General features: G+C 35.9%; 2 protein-coding genes across 3 annotated transcripts in view; one reads left to right on the forward strand and one right to left on the reverse strand.

Moving 5' to 3' along the window:
- LOC134539581 (uncharacterized) overlaps window positions 1-26,843 on the reverse strand; it is an 828,445-nt gene that overhangs the window by 537,567 nt on the left and 264,035 nt on the right. The window lies entirely within an intron of this gene.
- Window positions 10,554-26,843, forward strand: part of LOC134539580 (octopamine receptor beta-2R-like) — a 697,934-nt gene continuing 681,644 nt past the window's right edge. For both annotated transcript variants that reach the window (XM_063381737.1, XM_063381735.1), the window contains exon 1: window positions 10,554-10,690. The gene's annotated coding sequence lies outside the window, so the exon portion shown is untranslated. The remainder of the gene's footprint in view (window positions 10,691-26,843) is intronic.

The raw sequence follows: 26,843 nt of genomic DNA on the forward strand, positions 1-26,843 counted from the left end.
CATTCGGTGGCCGGGCATGTACATTCAGTGGTCAGATATAATATAGCGGATAGGCACATGGCTAGACACCTCCAGTCTGTGGCCATGCGCACGTCAGACAGGTTACACAGGCATGTCCATTTGGTGGTCAAGCACATTCAGTCAGTAGCCAAGAGGTGTAATTTTTTGATACTTGGAATACCTTTAAACATATCATGAACAATGTCAGATGTTTATGGCAAGCGATTCCGAACCAAGAGTTGTTTTACGTCGATACTCGACGAACATTTTTAATAGGTCATGTTAAATGTCAAGCTTTATAGACCAGGCATCTCTGAACCACTAGGTCAATCACGTCCTGACCCCATTCGTTAAAAAAAGGAGCACATTTAACGAAAAGGACGGTGATATGGACAAAAATTCAATTTGTTAAAATATGATATCATCACAGGGATACGATTTTATCAGTGGGATACGATATTATGAGAGGATCCAATTTCATCAGAGGGATTTAATTTCATCAGCAAGATACGATAATGATGACTTACTTGACTTCATGCATTTAAGTAAAATGTCGTACATTTACACGATCAATAAACTCAGTAGAATGCGATAATATCGGTAGGATACGATCGCCAATGTACAGTAGGCTTCAACTGCTCCAATTGTCTTTTTCTTCAACTGTATTTTGCTCCAAATGCTTCAACGACATTTGGTCACAAGACTACAAGGCTACATGCCTACGAGGCTACATTGCTACGAGGCTACGAAGCTACTTCTGCTCGGACTCCGGGGGTCGCCGAACTTTTGGGAGCGACCTCCTGTTTTGTTGCTGGGTAATCTGCTGGGTCTTCTGTCGGTGTCTCCAAGGTTGCGTACCCAAAAGCACACGCCCACTCATCTGGTGCGAGATTCCAACCGGTGACCCACAATGCCATCACTCCAGCAAGCGACTCGTAGCACTCGTTCTCGACGGCCAGTTCACGTCTGACGACAACATAGCGCGACTTCGCGAGACTGAAGCTAGGTGTGTGTGTATGTGTTTGTGTGTATGTGTATGTGTGTATGTGTGGTCAGCCGAACCTCTGGCTCAATGTAACCCCGGGCGCGGGTTATACCATATGTGGTCGAATGTTCAAGAATGTTCGACCACCGACCGGGTGCCGAACACATTCACTGACCCAGGGCTTTGGTTAACTTCGTCCTCCAGGAACAAACTCACTAAGGTACAGTAAGTTTTGGTGCAAAAGGTGCCGAGAAATGGCGCAACTGCCACGTACGATTTTAAAACCTTTATAACACTCTTTATCTGAAAAATTCCCCAACCTTTATCAATACGTCTACCTATGTGAAATCTCTACTTAATTATTCTCTGTACTTATCTCTTTACAATATTAATTTTTATAACTCTCTCTCTACACACACATATGTGTGTGTGTTTTTTTTTATATTTTGGAATATATATTTCTTTTTCTTAATACCTTTCTCGATCTTCCATCTGGCTTAAATCTCTTCCGGAAAGCACCGCATGCATTAGACTCCTTTATTTTGTTTGTTCTTTAAAATATTTTCCACTAATTTAAAAAGAAACATTTTCCACTCGTTAAAAAGAAACTTCAGGTAATCTTACGTTTTTCCTTTGAGCTCCTCGAGGGAGATAAGAATAAAATGTTTCGTCTAAATTACGCTTGTTTTCAACTCTTTATTTGTGATGCAGAAAGTCTTCTTTTAAGAGTTTTGGTATCATTTTAAATCAGCAAGAAAATGAAAAGTTTTAGAATAAAAACTATATGTGACTGTCTCAAAATTTGAAAATTATTTACAGTTCTTCTTTTTCCAGATGTACGCAACTTATTATAAGCGATACTCCTAGTTACTGTGAGGGTTATTTTTACCTGTAACTTGACTCACGAATTTACTTCAACGTTATAATACGTCACACATATAGAGAATAAAACATGTATTGGAAATATTTCTTCTTAAATAGGATTGAAAAAACTTTGAGTGAAAAAGCAGTTATATTTTATCTCAGAATTTGGTTTAACACCCTTGATGGCAAATTAAAACATGAAAACTACGATTCCCGAACGGTTAAGTGCCAAGTCTCGTGATTATACACGAGAACGAAATGTGTGATAGTAATAAGAACGATAAACATTTCCTAGCATTTTTAGACCATATATTTCTTATACATATTAATATATTTTTATGCATATAAATTATTATACAAGAAATTAATTTATTTTTAACAGCAATTGAAATATATTTTCAAAAAATGCCTGTTATATATTTAAAAAAATAAAACATTACCCTTATTACGTATACATTTGGTTTAATAACACCTGCTAAATGAACCTTCCATTTTCATATCGTCCTTTAAACTTAACTTAACAGTGGTTTTTATGGTATAATTTTTATGCATTATTTGCCATACATATTGTTTGATAACATCGGTTTCTGTGGAAAAGATTTCTTCTAAATATTGTTCCTTCCACACAAATGCTCTACTTCCTACTTTGCACGCGGAATGTAAATGCACAGTACTTGCGCGGGGTTGCCGAGGAAATAATAATAATAGTCTTCTTCATTTGGATTAAAACTTCCTTGATTATATTCGGCTCGTTCATCGGGAATAACGGACAAAAAAAAAACAATGTGCAACTAATGTTTGAAAATCTAGAACTAAAAAAAAAAAATAGATTACTGCTGCATATGAAAATACTACTTTTTTTTTTAACTTCGTCAGCGGTACTTTCCCGGTTCTAGTTAAAACAGTTTGGGAAAAGAGACGCATTTATAACAAATGGTGAAATAAATTTTAACTACCGTAAGCATACGAGACCGGACTGCAGCCAAACAAAAATCCTGGTTTCGCGGTTTAGCGAGCAAACCAGGCACGACCAGCACAATTTTCGAAAAATGCTGAAAGTAATTAAAGCAAAAAGGAATCCACGAGATAAAACAAAATAGGCGATGACTATATTTTTTAATATTGAACTTAAAGATGCACGATCCCCTCACGGAAAAGAAAACAAACCTTCCCCATTTCCAACTCCATAATCCGATTTCGCTAATTAACAACCTCGACGGAGATTTCTAAAATCTCTCGATTTGATGTATAGTTTTAGAATTAATTCTGAAAATCGATAAAGATGCATAATGAGAGAGATAAATTAATGTATTAAGTCTAAAGCTGTCAATGTTTTTTTATGTCTAAGGACCACGAAAGACCAATGTATGAATTTATTAACATCCAGAGCTGCATGTTAACTGGCTTGATGTGATGAATGATGTCGTTTATAAAGAAGCTATTGTTAGATTATTACGTAGTCGAGAAATGACACCATGGAAGAAAATTGCACCACGGCAATGACTTCCAATAAAAAGACTACTTGAAATCTACCTTAAACCACAAATTTTTTATGAGCCCAGCATTTATACACGTTTGTCCTTTAAACAACTCGGAATGTTTGACTAATGGTTCAAAATGTTCCAGCTTAACTGACGCTAAATCGAGGACTTTTTAAACATGGAGTACACCGGATGACAAGTCAGCAAAGTAAAGAAGTTGTATTTTTTTTTTAATTATTAATTTTTTTACTGGTCCAGAATTACCAAAATACACGTGGACAGAAAAAATACTACGATTAACCACTTTTCAAAAAAAAATTATCGAGAGAAAAATATATTTTTTGAATGCAAATAATTGAGTATAAGGTTTTAAAAACTTTTTTACGTTCTACTTATTATATTTGACATAAAGCAATAATGCCCAACCTTTGCAGAAACATCTCACGAATACAAACTCAGGAATTTTTATTTTAGTCTTAATGAAATGTTGGTGGGCACGACACTTATACTGTTAAAATGTTTAACCTTCCATTTACGAAGAACACTGGTCACAAATTACCTAGGGATCTTCATACGTTTACGGACTTCCTAGTAAATTTACGGACACATGTGTTCACTTACTTTGAACACGAATCCAAAAAATTCGTACAGCATGAACACAAATATTTTGTTCACGTGTGTTTTTACCCTTGTTTAGGATGAAACACCTAACTCGGAAATCGAAATACTGTGTAGTTTATATTTATGAATATTCAGTTATTTGTAATTACGAAGAACTTATAGTTAAGACGAGTTAAATTTTTCCTTTAAAAAATCCGTACTTTCAACAATAATTTCTAACTGTGTAGTATTTTAAATATGAATCGGTTGGCATCACTAGGCATCAAAATTAAGTCAAGGATAAACTGTAAAACTTGTTCCGAAACCGATTGAAAATAGAAAAATAACGGATTTTTAATACCTAATCGTACATATCTGTAAAATTTCTCTGAAACGAAACATTCTCAATGTTTCATATGTGTAGCATCGACTGACACAAAAGAGACGAAAGAGCAATGGTTGCACGGCAAGTATTAATCTGACCCCGAGCCCAAAGATCTAGGGCCAGTTCGCAAGTAGGTTAATTTTTTTTTGATGTGATACATTTTTGAATACTCAAAAATAGTTCTCAGTGAGGAAGTAATGTTATGTTTACATATATATGTATATATATAATTTATTTCCCATTTTTTTACACTTCGTTAAAGTATTCACTTAATTAACCAGGAAATTTAGCACTCACGAAAGCAAGCTTGTATTTGAGTGCATCTAGTCACTTCAAATTACATGCGGTATTTTGCGGTACATGCTGGTTTAAAATTTCACTCTGCAAATAGTATGATTCGATAATCGACGTAGCTGCTCCGGGCAGCGAATTCTAGCGGCGGGTGCGGAAACTAAAGTGTGATTGGCGTCGAGAAATGATGTATTTGAGAACACAATTTGCGTATGTATTCATCACGCTCGGCATTATCTTAAATAAATCTACGTTACATTTCGTGTCCGAGTTTCTTATTATTTATAAGTACTTGAACTTGCTCATTGCCAAGGTTAGTTAGATGTTACACGTCTCTGGCGTGCGCTCTCTTCGAGAGAAGGCAAAGGAAAAAAAAAAAAAATTCTGCAGGCAGTTTTCTGAAAGTTTGAACATTTTAGCTCATGGCCCATCGTCAGCTAAGGAACACGCGTGTCATGAGTGCAAAGTGTGGCTCGAAATGACCACCCTTAAGGTAGAGCTCTTACAACCCACGAATGCATTTTATTATACTCAGTAACACTGGGACACTAATTTCTCAATAAAAATTTACCATAAAATAAGTTGACCTTCGCGATTTAAAACTGCTTGAAAGGGACTTAACTGCTATTTTTTTGTCTTGATTTTATCAATGATTTAAGTGCAGGTTGAAAAATATTTAAAGTATAGTTTTTTTTTTACACAATGTAGCAGATTAAGAACAGAAATGAGATTCATTATTTAAAGTTAAAGACACATTTAAACAACAACAAAAAAAAAAACAACAAAGCAGCAGTTTTAAAATTGCAAATTATCCCGTAGTTAGCAAAACTTAAATAAATTATTTCCCCAAAAAAATAAATAATTTTAATTGTCGCACTGTGCAGATGAACTGAATGCCTAATAAAATGGATGTGCATGAAGGCTCAGCTTAATCTACACTATCGACATTTTTATTTGTGCTAATATAATATGATAATCATTAAAAAATATTTTTAAAGTGTTACACTATGAGACAGGTATTTTTTATAAGATATTCGTCTGTGGAAACTCAAACAAACGAACTTCTTGAGAGTGACCTCACACATGCAACAAATATTTATGTTCTTTGTTTTTAGTTTTAAATTCATTTATTTCAGCAGTAAAATACATAGTTACAAAAGAAAACAACAGCCAAGAAAATAGCACGCTCCAGCTGACTCAGCTCTTTCGTGCTCAAAAATAAATACATGATACAATAGAAACAACACAAAAGTACAAGAAATATCATCATTACAAATTCCAGGAAAAATTATAAAAAAAAAAACAGAGCACAGCAAGTAAATAGTGAACAGTAATGCATTAAAAACGACCCGAAGTAAGGAAAGAAAGATGGAGGGTCGGAAAAACAAAATCAAAAGGCAGTTCGCCACCTTGCTTTCAGATGCGAGAATGAAACAAGTGACTCTGGGGGCCAAAATAGCTCCCATAGCAAACGGCGGCTAGCTCGACTGCTGCTACTCGCATGAATGCTTCTACGAATCCGAGTGTACCTCAGTTCCGGGAATCGTTTACCGAACTCAGGATAGCCCGCGGTGCTGTAGCTAGGCCGCAATGTTCTCCAGTTTCGTGGCCTTGTAGACTGAAGGGGTATGTTTCCGCAAGGCATTTCCCTTGGTTGTTTTGCAGCGAGAGGAATCGCAAGCGTTCAACACGAGGGCGCTTCAAGCCATGCTAAATTCCCACCTGTATCAAATACCAACTACAGGCTAAGTCTATATATTCGAACTGAAAACATTAGGCTGCAAGTACATTTCGAAAAACAAAATCAGGTAATAAAAATCAGGTATACACCAATTACTAAGCTCTAAAAGGCTTGCCAGGGTTTCCTAACTACGCCTTTAATTTTGAAGTTTTATATCTAGTTTAAAGGTAAATACTTTAATCGTCTGAACAATGTTTAATAGAAACAAGTTCTATAACCATATATAATCTTTTTTCGTAAAAAAATTACTTTATGGTAACAAATGTTTTTCCACAAATGTTTGTGACACGGAAGTGAAATTTGGTTTTAAAAGACTGAATATAATTCCGCACTTGAGAACTAATTTTTTTTGTTTCATATTTTTTATAAATACTATTTTGGCTTACCTTACTTGACAATAAGTGAATCTTATTCGTAGCAGATATTTTGAAAGGTGTTGAGTACGTTGCCAAACATTGCAGTTCTTCGCTTTGAATTTGATACAAGCTTTTTCGAAAACTGTTCAGTTAATGTCGAAACATAATGCAATGTTTTTTTTGTTTTGTTTTAATCAGTTTAACATCATCAAGATGCTCTTTTTTGTATTTTAAGTGTTACCGTATTATTTGTAAGAACGCAGCTATTCAGTTCCAAATTTTTAAAGCATTTTAAAGATAAATCATAAATAAATATGTTTTCAATCTATTTTTTCGTGATAACCTGCAGTCAAAGTATAGGCCTACCAGTCACATTCAAACTTATTCTGTATATAGAGTAAACACCTACGTTTGCATGTTAAATAACGATTTTCTTTTCCCTCAGTTCTGGTAAAATATTTTTTTATATAAAAAATCGCCTAGTTTAAAGGCAGTGAAAACAATACTCAACATTATCCGACCATTTCTTTTGAGAACGTCCTTAGAAGTTTCACTCACGAGGTAATAAAAATAAAAAGGGAATGATTTTACTTTACAAGAAAACGAACAGATGAATACTTTAGAAACCATTCTATACCATTCCACGTTAAAGAAGTTCCTAATCAATAGAAGTCGCGACAGGTGGAATAATGGTATTACATGTTTAATATCTACCGAAAAAAATTCCTTTTATTTTTCCTTTTGGAACACATAAGAAAGTAATTAAAAATAACTTTGAAAAAAATAGAAGAAATATTTTTATATTACATTATATTTATGTGAATTTTTCAGTACATAACTTATTAAAGATTTTTTTTTTAATTTAGGACAATAGAAATATTAATATATGTATATATATTTCAGTTTGGTTGTAGACGTTTTAACGAGAGAGCGGATATTTTTATTTGGTAGAAAATTTTTATAGAGTCTTAAGGAAATATAAATGACTAATCTTATAGAATATTTAATTCTATTTCTTGGTGATGCCAAGAGAGGTTCTGAAGAATTCCACAAGAATGCGTAAAGAACTAAAGAAGAGAGAAAATGTGAGTGTTTTTAATTGCCAGTGGAAGCCCCAGCGCTTTCTCGCCAAAAGGCCTTTTGAATCCTCGCAACGGAAACATACCGTTTTCCTAAGAAATGAACACAAATGCATACCAAAACAGTTGCTTGCATTTATTTTGCTTTTAAGCGGTGTACAAACCAATATTTTTACTTCCCAATTAGTAGGTTTAGAACGTTTTCTAAGCAATATGTAGAAAAAAGTAAGTATTTACTACGAAATTTAAAACTATTAGTGCCTTATCTAGACTTTTTCCATTTCATTTACATTCAAGAATATTCAAAACGAAATCCTGGAATCACATTACCGCGACGGTAAAGAAATAAATTTCTAGCCAATCACGTCCAAAACGTCTATGGTATCAGTAAGAAACAAATTACGACAGAGAAATATATTTAGATTTGAAATTTTATTTATTTTGAAACCAAGAGATCGAGTGTAGGTTACTGAAATGCGTGTTATAACTTGTTTTTCGAATTATGGTAAGACCGATGCATTGGTAACAAAATTATTCCTCGTGTTTCTTAAAGGCGTTGTTTACCAAATTTGTGTGTGAAACATGTAAAATGTTTTCACGCATATTTCACAGTAACGCATCCCGTCCGTCGTACTATTATGTATTATCAAATAGGCCTACTAGTTAAATCGTTGAAAAATGAATAATATAATACACTCATATATAATATACACAAAATATGTATTAAAAATTCAATTTATTTTAATATTGTGCAGATAAAAATTATTTCTGATATATATATATAAATTAAATAATAAAAAAACTATTTACCAAAAAAAAAAAATTTACGTGACCAAAAAGTGGAAAACAAAGCCACGACTTTGTACTTTATCAATGAAAAAAGGCTGAAATAATCTTCCCTGTCAACATATGACGACATACAACCCACGCATATTATCCATGTGCCACGGCTCGACAGCATTGCTAGGAGGAACTGGTTAGCAAAAAGCAATGAAAATGTTACAATGTAAGCGCATATGAAAAACACAATTCATACAGCATTATAGAGTCGTCAGTCAGTGAGTCAGTGATGAGCGTATTTATATTTTATATATTCTGCTAAACAGTATTATCGCCATTGTGCTAGGCAATATTATCTCTAGTGTGCTATCCAGTAATGTTGCTTTTGTGCTTTCCAGTATTATCACTTTCGTGCTATCCAGTATTATCGCTATTGTGGAATCAGTATTATCGTTTTTGTGCTATCGAGTATTATTGTGTGTGGTTATCTAAGCTTACGCATCCACAGAGGCGAAAGAGATGGACATTCATCGATGATTAATTCGTGGTCGGAATAGGGCAGAGTTCACAAATTAAATAATAACAGAAAATTTAGTTTATGGGTAAGATTTGACAGCCATGTTTTCTAACCTACTCATTCACAACAGCTCACAGAACGGTGTTGTGCATGGGATAGAGGTCGTGCACAAATAATGGAAATAGAATATATTATCTTTCTGTTACGGACGCATGGCGCAACAGACAGAGAGAGAAAGAAGTGTGCCATTCTGACGGGACATGGAAAATTGAAAAATGATTGTATTATTAATTAAATTGGAAAAATAAATTGTTGAGAAAGATTTATTTACTACACTACCGTCACATTTCGGATATAACGCGAAATATCAACAGCTAAAATTAACATTAATGTTTCAACTGCGATTCGGTTTCGCCCAAGTCGTATGTATTGATTGCCTGCTGTGTATTCGCTCACTTAATATATTTTTTTTTCACTAACACGCTCTCATTAACTTCACTCGTAACTAACGAATAATGGAAACAAATATTGGAAGTAGATTATAACTACTTCTAATGGTCTTATCGTTTGGAAACCCGGATGACAATACAATAATTTGGTAGCATCGAACTGATCTGATAACTAGAGACCCGGAAAATTTGCGGGTTCATTTCGTGTTATTCTAAAATTCAAAAAATTATACCTTAGTGCTGCTTCTGTCATTGGTTCACTGTTAATCTGGAGGACTGAGGGCCAATTAGAGACCCTCACCCATAGATGTGTCGAATCACAGGCCCCCAGTCGAGACGACTCACAAGTCAGCAGCCAATGAACAGTTGGCATTTGCCAGAGTGTGTAGAGGATATTGGAGTCTATCCTGGAGGTCATTGAACCCGCGAATTTTCCGGGTCTCTACTGATAACAGTGTCAGGAGGTGGATACTAGTAGTGAAACTTTCCCTTACTTTTCAGTCCATTACTGACAAATGCGAGTATTTAAAAAATATAATTTTTTTTTAAGTGTGTAACTGATAAGAGAGTGTGTGTTTTTTTTTAAATGTGATATTTTTAATGGTGAACCCCCCTTAACGGCAAGCGTCGACGAAAGCGCGGCAAGATAAAAAAAACCGGGGTTTGTGCGGAGGTCCTTGCAGCGGCCGTTACGCTGCAGGTCTCCCCGCCGCCGGGGATGACGGAGGGGAAGAGGAGCAGTGGAGGGGGAGTTTGGGATTCTGCTAGGAGAGGGGAGGCGGGGACTCGCCGGGGATCGCGTGGGGAGGGGATGGAACGGCTCGCCGGAGGAGGGGAAGGGCGCGGGGAAAAGGCGAGGAGGGGAGGGGGTAGTTCCCCAGGACCCCGGCGCTACTAGACTGGGCTCAGTCGCGTCTCGCCCGCCCGCCAGCTCGCCACACTCGACCCCCGGTCGTAGCCCCGGCGGCTCGGGCCAGCCAGCCCCCTCCTCGCCTCCCCTCCTCCACCGCTACACCGCGACACCTCGCTCGCGCATGCGCACGCCAGCGCGCCCCCCGGCGGGAAAACATTTTTTTTTTTTTTTAAGTTACTTATTTTTTTTTCTCCCGTGACTGCTGCCACCTGCCTACGAAACCTCCTGGGTTTACCTGCCCAGCTCGAGGTAAGCTGAAGATACTGCTATTAAAAAAAAACTAATAGATATTTTCCCGTTCCCAACATCTGTGAACACAAATGCTAATCATCATAAATAAAACACTATAGTGTTGACCTATTTTACGCAATGTAAAAAAATAATTTTAATTTCAATTAATTTATCACGCAAAAAAATTAAAATTTTTATGGTAAAACAGTTGCAACTTTGTTTGTTAAGACCACAGTAATTTCATGGTTTTAAAATATCAATTTGGGAATATAAAAAAAATTATTATTAAACACTAGCAAGAATATAGTCACAAAAAATACATGGACATCAGCAGTAACTTCTAACGGTACTGCCTGCTTGGCGAGACCCAAGTGTGCATGCTAAATTTTATTTGGCACAATTCCTATTCTTTTTTATACGTACAGATTTGAAACTCAAAGCGTGCTGTGCATTTCAAAGAGAAGAACATTAATATGAAATTTAAAAAAAAAGAGGATATTTTTGTAGGCATGTTTGAGTGTTTTACAGTTTTGAAAATATTCAATAATTAACATAAAACATCCGTAAATGTTTTATGCATTAACTCTTATAAATATTTTATTTTCTTTGAAAAAGAAAGAAGTGAATTCTTTTTAAGAACGATATTATAAATAATGGCAGTACTGCAACTAGTAATAAGCGTTTCGTGAATAATCAACGAAAAATTTATATATGAAAATAAACCGTATACATACTTTTTTTTTAAACCTGTTGTTGGATTTAGACGAAAGTTTTACTGTTATATGAATTTTAAGTAACTTTTTGACATGTTTAAATCAACTGAGAGAAACTTAAAAAGTAAAATTCTGTTCAAAATTTACAATCCAATTACCCCAAACGTAGTTTTTCCTCATCTTACCCTTCATTATTTGCCTTCCATGAAGCCCAGTAGACAAACATAGCAGGCGATAAATTCCACCGTAATTCGTTTATCAAGAGAACCTTATCCGATAAGTTTGCCTAGAAATATTAATATTACAGTTGCAAAACACTATCGTAGCGTACTGTGGGCAAACTTAAAAAACAGAAATAATTTTCTAGGCCCTTCTTTTATACGGTATCCTTTGCGTCAACGATAGTTTGTCCAAATGTTTTATGCCATCTTGTTTAAAACAATGTGATTACTTAGGTGATTGTTCAAATTATTTACAACAAGGTATATTTATTATGTATATATTTATTCAGCAGTATTGGACTCGTAACCAGGCTTCAAAGATGGTCGCGAATACTTAAAATTATTTTGAAACAAGTTTGACAAAATATTATTATAGTTACAGATAGAAATTTGAGCGAAGACATACTAAATCGAAGAGGACATTTAAATTCTATAAGTCAGCCTGATGAGCCAGGAGTTGAGATCCATTTCACTAGAAATTAACGTATAACTATCCAGTGGCTAGGATGATGGGTTAGGACTTTTAGCTAATGAAACAAAACGTCCCGGGTTCGATTACCACTGAGGTTATGGATTTTTCACTTCGTGTGAAAAGTTTCCCTCATGGATTCAGAACTAGGTTTTGTGAAGTAGCTCAAGACCATGCCATGCAAGAGAGTATGTGAAGTAGCTTAAGACCATGCCATGCAAGAGAGTATGTGAAGTAGCTTAAGACCATGCCATGCAAGAGAGTATGTGAAGTAGCTTAAGACCATGCCATGCAAGAGAGTATGTGAAGTAGCTTAAGACCATGCCATGCAAGAGAGTAGGTATGTGAAGTAGCTTAAGACCATGCCATGCAAGAGAGTAGGTATGTGAAGTAGCTTAAGACCATGCCATGCAAGAGAGTATGTGAAGTAGCTTAAGACCATGCCATGCAAGAGAGTAGGTATGTGAAGTAGCTTAAGACCATGCCATGCAAGAGAGTAGGTATGTGAAGTAGCTTAAGACCATACCATGCAAGAGAGTAGGTATGTGAAGTAGCTTAAGACCATGCCATGCAAGAGCGTATCCAAGGAGGCCAAAACCGGGGGTAGAGCTGAAGTATAAATAATTTAAAAATGTATTTATTATTATTAGTTTCGTTATTTTGTAATAACAATGGCAATGCATCACTATTGGTGGAAACTAGTGATGGGCCAGATCCAAATTTTCTCGAATCCAAATCTCGAATTTGAATCCCAGAAAGCACCTCGAATAAACCCCTCGAATCTGAAGTAGCGTGTTAAAGAGTAAAAAATAAAATATAAAATAAATGAAAAATATTGACTATGGTTTTGAATCAGTCCTTCAAGAAGTTGTTTCATAAAATAAGTTTCCATAATCAATTAATATTGTAATCTTATAAAATTACATAAGTACAATAAACTGTCAAATGGTAACAGGATATGTATAAAAAAATTGAATTAGTAAACTTCAGAGGTTACCCTATTATTGCAATTTTTTAATTTATTAATTTTATTTAAAAATTTTCCTGAAATCTTTTCCATCGAATATCTAATCCTTCGAATACTGAGGATTTGATTGGCCCATTACTAGTGAAAAATTTTAAAACGGTTACAATGTTCTTTCGTAAACAATGAACAAGTATCTGTAATTTAAAAAATTCTGGTAATAATCTATAACTAATATAAGTTATTTTTTAAACAGATATTTCTGGGTTATTTCTTACGTTATTTTTTCATTATTTTATTTGGTTTATGGAATCTCATAACCCCTGAAAGAGTTTTAATTCCAAAACAAATTCCCTCCTTTTACAATTTGAACTGGAGATACTCTCGCTTCCATGATGCAGAAGGCGATAGAAAATATTGCCATAATCGTCCAGCTGTGAGAAACTTATCTGTGTCGTGGTTTTCTGTAGATTCTCAAGCTCATATCTAGGCAATAATAATTTATCAACACCAATTTAAACTTTAGAAGATACGCGAAACATAAATTTTTTTTTGCATAATTTTACAAGGAAAACTTCCCGGTTATGGTTCGCTTGATAAACGAATATCGATGGAATTTATCGCCTGCTATGTTTGTTGGCTGAGCTTCATGTGAGACAAATAATGACGGGTAAGATGAGGAAAAACGGCGTTTGGTGTAAATGGCTTGTAAATTTTTAACAGAATTTTAACTTTTTAAGTTTCCCTCGGTTGATTTAAACATGCCAAAATATTACTCAAAATTCTTACAACAGTAAAACTTTTGTCTAAATCCAACTACAGGTTCAAAAATGTCTGTATCCGATTTTTATTTTTATATCATTCCAGAAATAATTTTTTTTATTTATTATTCACAAAACGCTTATGTCATATTGTTACCTTTAAAAAAGTTTTAAGAATATTTATGTTTTATTAAAAACTTTTGGTTGTATTTTGACGACCGTTTGCTAACATGGTATGTAGACAAACCTCCAGATTATCGGTAAATTGGAGATAAAATTTTTTTTATTTATTCGGTAAATAATTTTAACTTATAACGCTATAAGTGTGCGAGTTTTTTCGGGAAATAAAATATGACACACATTTAAATAAATATGCATGTAAGAAGGAAAAACCGAATTTTTCACCGATTCACCCAATGTTATCATCCATAAACATTATTACTTAGCATTGAATAATTATTACAAACCTTTTAAAAAGTGATTTAAAACAGCAAGATTTTATCCCGAATTTGTCCAAGTTTCTCCACTAGAATCTTAATAGTCCTATTAAGTGAATGATTTTCTTTAACATCTTACGTTCATTTATAAATTATCCATTTTTACTAATTTAGCTGTAACCTTAACTACCTTATTCATATACGCTCAAAAAACCCCACCTATTTATGTGCCAGTGAACAGCTCATTTACAGAACCTTCATGTGATGAACATTTACTTATTTATTCACTTCTTCTGATTTGGAAAGCGGAAGAAGGGATGAAAAAGGTTTCCTGAACTGACGGTCAGGAAATCTGCTACATTCAAAAGACCAAGGAATTCGACTACTTACTCTTCGACGAACCTCTGTGGTGACCCACATCTTATTTATGAAAAATTACATCATTAAAATCATGTAACAGACGACTTATCCCATATTCATATTTTAAAAAAAATTACTTTTATATGTTTGCCAATAAATGGTATTTAACAATCAATGGATGACCTTGTTTGCCTGAGTATAATCAGTTTAATTTTAATTCTTTTGAAATATTGTAAGTTAGAGAAGGTAGACCTTTCCGTAAAAACGGACATGCTTGGCATATTTCTACAAGCGCTTCCTGAGAAAAAGAATTCTTGGCCGCAGGAGTCCCGTATTTTTTTTTTAATAAGATACAGTACACCTCAATTCTTTCTAGATGGCTGTATCTATTATTGGGGGAAAAACTGTTGTATGGCTGACAGGAATACATTACAGAGCACTATGTCCCACCCATAATTATTGGACTGCATAGAAGTGACCTTAGCCTACTGTGGGAATGAACGATTTAATTTACACCCAACACAGCAAAACTAGAAGCAGCGACAATTCAACTGCTCACTGATAAAAAAAAATTGAACACTGATGAGCATTTTTTTTAAGTTTGACTATAAAAAATGTAAAGATTAGCTGGGGAGGGCGGGTGGGGAAGTATGCGGTCAAGTAAACAAGAATTCAAACCACAGAGGCGACAGCGATCCATGGATAAACCCCCAACTGAAATCGAATCCGCACCCATACACGAGAGATAGTCAATATCGAACAGCGACTTTCATGTTGATCCAAGCGGGATCGTGCAGAACTAATTCTGTCTAAGACATCATATTGTTTAAATTAAATTTATTCTAAACTTATGTGAAAAGTTAATAATGTTATTTACGTGTTCACCTGTACACAAAAAAAAATCTCGCGAAATACTAAACACATTTTTGTTTAAAAAAAACATTATTATTACGTGAACACCACTCATAGAACTTGCTGTGGAATAGCGTAGCTAACAGTGCCTTTGATTAAATTTAAATTGATGGTTCAATTGCCCACATCCTTTGTGAAACAGGATTGTTCAACTAAAGTGACTTTTATCACCCAACTACGTTGTCCTTTTACAATTTTAACCTCTATTTTCAGGATGGTATACTTTACAAACAATATATAGCACCAGCATAAATTGTTGCATTTGCCTGCTAGTTTCGTTATTTTTTGCATATTATTCATCTTACATAAAAAAATTATCAATAACGGTTTTAAATTGTGTATTGGAATTAATTGAAATAAATAATCACGCGATAGTCACATATGGTTGAATAATTAACATGTATTAATTTTCAACGCGCACCAACTGCAAAAGTAATAATTGGTGATGAAATCATCAAATAAGAAATTTCAGTACACGTTGTGTGTTAAATTGTTTTCGCGAGACATTTAATTTTTCGAAATACCTGAATACTTGCCAAATTAATTCTATACAAATTAAAGTAGGTTTATCTATAAACGACCAATTAATTTTTGTCAAGTTTGAACAAACTTTATTTTAAAAAAAATGTAGGTCTTATTTTCAGTAATCAGTTGATGTTCTAGATGTTACTAGCTAGAAAATAACAATTGCTTTTTTAGAGGATTACAAAGAGAAGTGATAACTTTAATGTACTAATTCAACGATAATGCCAGAACCCAAAGACAGTGACACAAATACTATTTTAATGTAATAATATCTACCGAATGTCAAACAAACTGGCAACTTTGCACCGAAACCAATATTTAAAAAAATTCAGCGAACTGCTGGTCAGAGTTGGATAAATGCCAATATTCCATTTAACTCGGGTTGAATACAATGCATTCACATTAACTCAATATCGGTTCGACAGTCATACACCTTGGCTATATTGATGTACAATTTATATCTGTTATATTGTTTTGTGAAAAGGCAGCACTTAATATTGAAAGAAAAATACACAAGGGCTCGTTCTCAAATATTTAATTTGTATCCCAATAAATTAATAAAAATAGTAAAGTAAATAAACGATTTTCTAAATTGTAGTAGGTATACACTGAAAGACATCCAAACGCATGTTTACAAGAAATATAAATTAATTACACTAAAGAATTGTTTTTTGCAGATAGCTTTTAGAAATATTGTTTATATGGTTACATATTAACCCATATATACACGGAGTCACAGCAGTTTTACGTACATTTATAAGAATACAACTTATCAATTACATGAAGAAGAAAAACATTTTGTTAGTCTTACACCATAAAGTATATTCTTCAAGCGAGCGTATGCACACCGATAGCTTTTAGGACAGCAAGTCGGTAAAACATGCACATTGCGACTACCCATATGAATTAATACCTTTGAGGTGAATGCATATTAAGATAACTGAAGCGCTTAACTAACCGCAGTTTCCTTCTAATTATAGGATATTACAGTTTTCTGACTGACATAACATTGAGTTGTGTTGAGGTAAATAAATATTACATTGATTTTAAAATACATGTATTGGACTAGATCTTGTCCAACACAAACAAAATAATTGTTTTATATGATTTTAAGTTATCCATACTTATATTTTACCGTGACGTACAGTGTAGCCCAGCAAGTGCGCATATACAAAATTGGTTTTAAATCGAGCTTTCCCACTGCAAGAATCATTCAAAATTCACCCAAAACGTGTTTGAGTCAATGGCGAATAATTATAAAAGTGAAACCAAATTGTAAGAAACAATTGGTACGAAATCAGAATCCAACAAATAAATGAAGTTTAAATGACTTTAAATGTCTTTAAGGTGCAGAACATTAATAAACAAACATTTATTGTGACTTAAATATTACCAACAAATAATTATAATTATTTTGCGTGAAAAAATTAGATTGTTATATGGTCATTTGTTTGGTAACTTCATACGAAAACTCGTTTTTCGAAAAAAATGGAATCGTTTAAATTAAACTCACAAACCGTAGTCGCAAGACTAAAAAATTCCATAAGCTTTCAGAATAATCAATAACTTAATTTCTGAAATTAATAACGTAACTACGAATTCTAAACTTAGACAAATCCAAAAAACCTTTTGCGTGAGGTAATAGCTTATTAAGAGTAAATAGGCAATGAAATCCAAGTAATCTATCATTTTCTATTATCTGAAGGTCATTTGTTGTGGTTGTAAAACGATTGCCAGGTCTTAAAATACTTAAAAATAACTACACACAAAATTTTATAAAAATAATAAAATTAATAATTTGGACATCGAGATGGATAGTTTAAACTGAATGATGCAGAGAAAACAGAAAGAAACAAAGAAAGATGAAAACACAAGAACACAGAAAACAAGTAAAATCAGCCGATGTCAAATTTTAAAAGCAAAGAGAGCAGAAAGAATTCCGCAAAGGAATTAAACTGAAGAATATCACAGCACAGACTAACAGTGGGCTGACAACGGCGAGACAGTTGCAACAAAACCAGTAAATACAGACCTGGACAACACAGTGACAGACAGAGAAACCCGAAGACGATTCTGAACAAATAATCTAGACAACACACCGAAAATAAAGCGACGCATATTGGAACCAGTGATGAAACTTAATAGATATTCTGCAAGACTCAACGACGAGAGCTCAAACGAACACATGGACTTTGCAAGACAAATCAGTTGCAACGTTTCTGGAACCTGGATCTGTTACCAGTATCAGGCACAGACAAGACTGTTTTGTGTAATAAATATTTTAGAAAAAAAAAATATGATAGTCACAATTACAACACGGCAGTATTTCTGATAAAAATTACAACTGCAAATTACCGAAATAAAATTTTTATGAAAACTTGTTTAGTTTTAACTGAATTTTATTTACTGGAGAGATTGTAAGATATGTATCGGCCGTTTGCTGAATTAGATAATTCAAATCTTAGCCAAAGATTTGCAATTCAATCGAATATAGAAATTATTTTCTTTGCATTAAGTCACGACTGTGCAATCCAGTCTTAGTCAAAAAATATATTATTTAAATTCAAATTATATTTCAAAATAAAAAATATCCTATAACAAACAATATCCATAAGGCCCCCGCTTACATTGGCACATATACGATATACTGAGCTTCAGAATAATTCTCGCTATTTGCAAAATGCTCAAGGGAAACTGCTCAAGACATCCGAGAAGGGTCCGTTTACGAAAATAAAATAAGAATTGGCAAAAGGCGGATGAGTAGTTTCGTTTCCGGATTTCGTTTTTAAACGGTATTGTAAGACGAGTCAAATTGGTTAAAACGTGTGTTTTGTCAATATATTTGAGGCATGAATCATCCGGTATACTATTCTTGCAAGCATCCAAGGGACTTTAATTGCACATTTATCTTAATTTATTCCGCATTAATTTTAATAGGTCACAGCTCAAATATCATACTTTCCTTGCACACGATGAGAAGATTGCGCGCCAGTTCATAGACCTGCGCTTAGAGGTGATACCGCGTTAGACGCACCAGCAAGCGACGCACTTACCACCCCGCCTTACCAAAACACATAAATTCCTGACTGGGTGGAAGCGTGGCTTGTCAGGAGTGTAGGTATGTGTGTTAGTGAGACTGGATGATAAGCGCGACGCAGGCTGGTATTTCTAGCGCCTCTAAGCGCAAGGCTTTGTACTGGTGCACAGTCTTCTCGCCGTAAATAGGACAGCCATGAAATTTGGGCGGTGACCGTAACATTATATGGCGAATAAATGAGGGTCAATGTGTAATGAAAGTTCCTCGCGTGGTTTTAGGAATTTTTACCAGATGATTTTACGCCTAAAAATCACTCTAAAACACGTATTTTAGCCATGTTAACTCTTTAAAAATACAGTTTTAAAAAAATTAAAAAAAAACATGAAGTACTTTTCGGCCCACAGCGAATTCTATAATGCTTTTCGTAAACAGGCCCCACTCGGATATCTTGAGTAGTTCTTTCCTGAAGCTCTGCACACTGTTATGTGGGCGCCTCGGGTAGACGCCGCCCTTAAGGGCGAGTTTCTCTATCAAAGAACGAGCAAGTTACGAATTTCATGGATACTGCACCCCACTCGTTCCTTCTGGCCTTCTGCCCAATGAACAGACTCAACCCCGACTGAATGCCAGTTGCCCAGTTGTCCAGTTATCCAGTAGCTTAAGATTTTACGCGTGATTTAGTTACATAAACTGGTGTCATGGTCCGACCACGTGTTCTGTTGCACCGTTGTGTTTTGGAGCGCCAGACTAAGATCATTGAGTACTTAAAGACTGGCCAACCGGGCTGTTTATAACAACGATGTCGGACGGACATAGCGCAAGCAGACTTGTCAGGAAGTGGTTGTTGTTATCAGAACTTAATATGAGAGAATGATTTACAGAGTTTAAGATCATATAAAACATGTGTATGAACAATTATGCTTTCCCTGGCTTAACAATCCCTCACCACACAAAATTATCTTTACTTAAGTTAAATATTTGGATAGTTATCTTAAATTTAGTCATAATTTGTACTTTTCATAAATAAAATAAGTATTTTTTTTAAAACAGAAATGATTTAAATATATTTAACTGTCTCGTTTTTTTATAGCTTTGAAATACTTGTATGTGTGTTTTATCAGAAGTTATAATAAAAACAGATACGAGTCAGCGACAGCATGAGCTGCTATCTTGTGGGAACCGCACCAACTATTTTCTCGCTGCGATACAGTCGATTATAGCGACTTCAAATACTTTCGTCCGACCAACAGAAATGCACATAACAATTTCTTCTGCACTGATGCCACCGATCGCTTCAGTTTGAATATTAATGAACTTCAGTTGACGAGAGCGAATGTCGTGCATCAAAATTATGTGTCAGCGTGACGTTCAGACCACACTTGGGCAAAAATGATTGAATATTGGATCGAAGAGCAAAATGGTGAATTTGGCCATAAGATAAACTGAGTTGTGCACCAACATCATGATGGATTGAGTTTTGACTTAATTAGCTTAACCTAACATCTAGTAACACCTCAAAAAAATAATATGAGCCAGTCTTTCTGCAATCGCCAGTGATGTGCTAAGGGGACGCACCACAACGCCGAAATACCACAACGCCAAAATGCTAAATTGACCACAACGCCGAAATGCTAAATTGACCACAACGCCGAAATGCCAAATTGACCACAACGCCGACAGCTAGAAAACTGCTGTGTACCACAACGCCGAAATACACTAACGCCGAAAAATGTCATTGCAGGACTGCCACAAAGGTTAGGTTAGGTTAGACTAGGTTAGGTTAGACTAGGTTAGGTTAGGCTAGGTTAGGTTAGGCTAGGTAAGGTTAGACTAGGCTAGGATAGGCTAGGTTAAGTTATATTACGCTAGGTTAGGTTAGGTAAGGTTAGGTTTGATTGCGGTATTTCCGCGTTAAGGTACATTTAAGAAACACACACAAATTCATTCAGTTGTTATTTCGGCGTTGTGGTACACATCAGTTTTCTAGCTGTCGGCGTTGTGGTCAATTTTGACATTCGGCGTTATGGTATTTCGGCGTTGTGGTAATGACCCATGTGCTAATATGTAATCGGTAACAAGCAAGTTCACGTGTTCTCATGTTGCAGATATTTACTTAAAATACGAAACTTAGGTCTCGGACACGAAATTTAACGTAGAATTGTTAAAAATAATTATGAGCTTGATAAATATACGCAGCTACTTTGAATATAGAATCATACTATTTGCTGACCATAATTTTAATCTGTATGATAAAACTGTTCCGATAAAAGCACAAAAGACTTGAAAAAAATACTAATTCTCGACTTTCAAACTGATTTTCGACAAAGAAATTTATTAATTAATTTGATGTCCATCTTGTTAAAATTCACTAAACAGATAAAACTTTAAAGTTTTCTTTGGCTTTGTGAAATTTGGTTGTTGTTATTCACCACAGATGGCAGCACCGTAGGTGTTAACACATTTCCGTGACATGCGACTTCCGTTCCATTTACGAAATTACTCCTACCAAATGCCGTATATCGAGAGCTAGGATGTTACACATGAAAAAAAATTAATCCAAGGTGCATCCTACTCTAACCGTCCAATACCACCTGACATTACTCCGATTACACTGCCTAGGCCAGCTGAGTCGGGTGATTCTCGCTCACTCGGTTTAGCCAAATCCGTGAATAGTAAATCACTTTCAATTTCACCCACAGGCGGGGACAGGTCTCAAAGTTCAAATTTGTGTACGTTGGAAATAAAAAAAAAAGGTCCACGGACCGTTTTCACTAAATGTCATCCCTTGCAGTAAAGGTCGGTCGTGCAAAAAAAAAAATAATAATGGTTGCGTGGCCGTCACTGTCTACAGTAAAGGTTCAATATATTCCACTTCAGTGTAACAGTTGAACGATAAAACAAAATATTCAGAGATCAACTCGAACGACAGAACTGAACAATGGAGCACGTAAGAATGACATTCCACGTGTCGTCATGTGTACTGAATACGCAGCTGGGAGACGCCATGTTTCCTGTAGGCTGTGTCAACGGGAAGCCTTCATTTCACAGACGAGAGAGCCACACCCGAAGTTCCCCGAAGTTCATGCTCGCTTTTTTTCCCCCGTTCTATCTCAATGTATAAACCGGCTTGGCATTAAATTTTGCGGTCGATTAGGATAGGTTAGCTACATTATAAATACTTTAAAATATTGTGGATGGTTTGTTATATTAGGTAAGTATAGCTACATTAAAAATACTGTAAAATCTTTTTATGGTCGCTTAGCAAATAACTTTTTAATATGTAGCTATCCAGGGCTATTACAGTATCTTTAAGTAGCTATCCTAACCAAATCAACCGTCCACAATGATTTAAAGTATTTATAATGTAGATAACCTAACCTAATTGACCATTAGTAGGGGCAGGCATTTTTAGCGAAAAGATCTGAATGCTTTTTAGATTGCAACAAGGTGTACACGTACCTGTGGTTTCTTCCTTGTGATTGGCGGCCGTCTGCGAGCGAAGTCGTTGCCTTATTTGATCTAGCCACCAAGGACGCGTTTGCTCCCGCACTGAATCACTGTGGTTGGTGTTATAACAATCGATATGTACCTGGGAGAAACTCATCCAATCACGAAACACAGACGATGCTACAGTGTTTTGACTTTCACCTAGTCTCGAAATCTTTTCGCGAAATCTGCATGGCCCTAACCATTAGTTATCATGAGTTACAATGAACAAAAAAAAACCGAAGATGCACGATCGGGCATTTGGCTCTCTCGTCTGTGAAAAGAAGGCTTCCCCTGTGTCAACGAGGAGCGGCTGTTCGTAGTAGCTACGAGCTTTGAATATATATACTGTATAGAAGTCGCCAGCCCAGGTTAAAATTTCTAATACGGTTTGAGGTAGTTGGTTAATTCACCGCCGCAATCGCCACCATCTCTAGGGCATCGACTTGTGGTGGTCCCTAGCGGACAAGTGTCGAACTATTCAAACACCCCTTCCCCCTCCCGTTGAACGATCTTGAGCTGCAGTGAATGATAGATGGGGGGTGCGGGGTTTGACAGCGGGTGACATTGCTGCGCTCTAACGTGTAAATAACAACTAAGACGAGACAGGGCGTTACGGCAGCGCACTGCAGCGGTGAAGTTCCCAAGCTGCTCATCATACGCTTCTGAAAAACGTAGAGTAAATCCTATCCACTCGCACTTCTATACAGTATATATATTCAAAGCTACGAGTGTGTCGCGGCGTGCCGGCGGCGTAACGAAAATGCAGCCCTGTGGCGTTACTTCAGTAACGCTAGCCCAGGCGTCATCAGGAGTGGGGTACTCAATATCCCTGCCCCCTCCACCTACTTCTCTCCGCTATCGAGCGCACCACTCCTGAGTGTTGCACCGTTTGTTAGGCTGCGATAAATCATAGCTTTGTCTTACTCTACTAGCTTTTGGTAAGTTAAACTTCAAAATCGGTTTGATACACAACTAGAGATCGTATTAAAAAAAAAAAGTTTGAAATATCTTTAAAATTATTTAATATTTGGCTACTCTTATTTAATCCATTTCTTTATAAAAATACGTTTTAACAATATAGGTATTTTGTTTTTTTATTTTAAAAAGTTAAATATCTTTAAAAGTAAATATTTATATATTTCAAAAATAGTATCCTTTCCTATTTATACTAAAATTGGTCCAATTTTTAAAGATTTTATTTTATATTTTACGTATAAATCTGATAGGAATTTTTTTGTGTGTTTTAATTATGACAGTTATCAAGTCTAACAAAAGTGATGTATTTATTTATTTATGAGTGGACGAATTTCTTGAGGACTAGAGACCGTGGAACGGAAAGCCGGGTAGAAATGTTTTTCCGGAAAACGCAAACCTTGGCAACGACTGCAGGAAACATGCCTAAAAGCAAGGGACTGGAACCCTCAGAGGGCACGCAGCACGTGTGAACTCGAGACATGGCTCGTTCCGAGGAACGAGAACAGCAACCCCTTCTAACCCCCCCCCCCCCCCTTCCCCCCCTGAAACCCTCGGGCGACGTCGAAAACCTACCCGTGATTTGCGGAGCCGCCAGCCAATGTCGGGACAGAAGAAACTATCAGAAAGTGTGTTGGTGTGTGTGTGTGTTGGTGTGTGTGTGTGTTGGTGTGTGTGTGTGTTGGTGTGTGTGTGTACTTTTACGAAGATTCATTTGGAAACCAGTTTCCAAAAAATAATTTTGCAATAAAATAAATTTTTTGTAGCTTTGTACAACACACGGCTATGGTTGGTTATTTTTGCACTTACGGAATACTTATTTGTTTTTCGAGATAGTACAAAAAAATTCTCTTACGCGAATTGGCACATAAATGTTATATTTTAACCAATTTGGCATTCAAGATTAAGTTTTAAAAGCCATGGAAAATATTGTCGAATGTATTACGATTGGCCTTTATTTAATTTTGCTTTATTTTTTATACTATACTGCTGCTAAACTTCTTCGGTGTGTTCTTACTGCTGGTGCCAGTACCATTAATAGTACTCGTTTATTTATATATAGACCCTTTTGTTGTGTGTGTGTTGTCGGGACGATATACACTGGCTGTCACTATTTTTCAAAATATATATATAGACATATATATATGTGTCAATGGTACTGTTATGCTCTTGTACTCTGACCCTTAGAAACATGCAAAAAAAAAAATGTTATTTATCATAAAACACACACTCTTGGACACAGGTAGCTAGGTAACATATATCAACACATAGGGATAGAATTCAGGTTTTTATTAATAATAAAAATTGCTATTCATCAGGGACAACTAACATATGTGTAGAGATAAAAATCAATATTAATATAATTAGATAAAAAAAATCACAGAAAAACAATCCTAACGATACTGAACATGACTCGTGGATATGCGCTTATGTAAATTAAAACATCAGGAAAATACGTAGCACACATGAATCGTTCACAAAAGTTCGTTAGTGTATGTTCAGAAAATAAATCAAATGATGTTTTTACGGACGCATTCTTACATACCAGAAAATGTTTGAAATCATAGCACAATTAATAATTAGTATGATTACTGTTTATGTTTATATTTGGGTTCGTATTTGCCTTGGCTTAACTCAGTTTATATGGTAGAGACACGAAACTTGTACTCCCATTTCACCTCTGGGTATCACAAAATAAAATAATAATTTAAATCTTGGAACTAATAATTCATGACGTAGTTCAGGATAATTGACACCTTTTACGTGAAAACTAATCAGTTTGTAGTCAAATCGGAGTTATTTACGACGAAATTACATACAGCTGGGTATGTCTATGGGCGATACAAAATGCAAGATCTTTACTTACAGATTTTCACTCCTAATAACATATCCGTCAGAATATGCCCTTATAATCTTACACATTATTTATTTATACGTCGTTTAAGCTCATCCTGAGTGTCGGATGGCATAATCTAGCTAGCTATATTTCAAATTTAAAATAGGCCTCGCGCCTTTGCGTCGGCATCAGACGCCTTCATACAACCAACCTCTTAATTAATACGTTCTAGACGCCTCACATCTAAAACACGGCCTCTCATTGGCCGAAACCAAAATCGGTTAGCGTAATTTACAATATAAATACCGTAAATAACACTTATTAATACAATTGAAAACACAAAAATGCGGTAAATTTAAAACGAAAATTTCCAACAATGAAAATTTCTTTAAGTAATACCCCGAATAAAATCATCGTTTATTCGTTAAGTTCATTAGTCCTTAGAGGGGTATACTCAATTGGCTGTCCATGTAAGTCCATTTCAGGTCATAGAGCATAGCTCTCGTAGATATACATAATTAATAAAAATATATTTAAATAACTTTTGCGGGCGAACAATATACAAATTAAATAATAAAATTTCATAATAATAATAATAACAATCAAAATAATAAGACTTTATAAATAATAGTATCATTAAAATAAGTCATAACTTTCTGTGCATTATGAAAATAGTAACAGCACAGAATTGCCGCCCTTGTCAATCATATTGAACTGCAATCGTTGACCTGTTCAAAACAGTACAATGTGATTGGCAGTTTACCGTCTCTCTCGCACTGTGTACAACGAATAGCCTTGTCGCCTAGCGGCGCGCGCACCACACATAAAAAAAAAAAACTTGGAGCGACTGAGTTTCTTCTTCTCCTCCTTTTTTTTTTTTCTATCGTCCTTTCGACCGTTACACCAGACAATTCGCGCAATTTTAATCACTTTGCATCGGGTCGTCACCGCTAGCAGACCTGCGCTCGAATGGTCCACGGGTTTTCCCGCGCAAAATCTCTGCTGGACCTGCTGCAGCTCTCCGACGGCGTCTACTCCCTTGAGCCGCTCCTGTTGAGAGGGACGTGGGAGGACATACTTACTGTAAGTAGCAATCTCATATGGCTGTAACGGGTGTATGTACATGTGAGTCAACAATATGACGTTCTCCAGGACACGTCACGGCAGTGGATCAACGTCCACCCGCGGTGCAAACGACATCCACGGCGGCGGCTGAGGAGGCATCGGGACAGCGCCCGACCTCAAAGCGGCCAACACCAACACCTGCTCCACACCTCACGTCGGCGGGATTGGCGTGTGGCGGCTCGCAGTACCGGACACCACGGCTCCTGGCTCCGCGGCGAACATCTGCAGCGGCGGACTGCGGCTGCAGCTGCCGCCCTACCCCACGAACACGTGAGAGGCGGCGTCGGGACGTCTGCGGTGCTGCTCGTGTCGGCGGAACCGCCACTTCTCACAAGGACGCACTCGTCGG

Source organism: Bacillus rossius, chromosome 15, assembly GCF_032445375.1.
Source record: "Bacillus rossius redtenbacheri isolate Brsri chromosome 15, Brsri_v3, whole genome shotgun sequence".
Lineage (NCBI taxonomy): Eukaryota > Metazoa > Arthropoda > Insecta > Phasmatodea > Bacillidae > Bacillus > Bacillus rossius.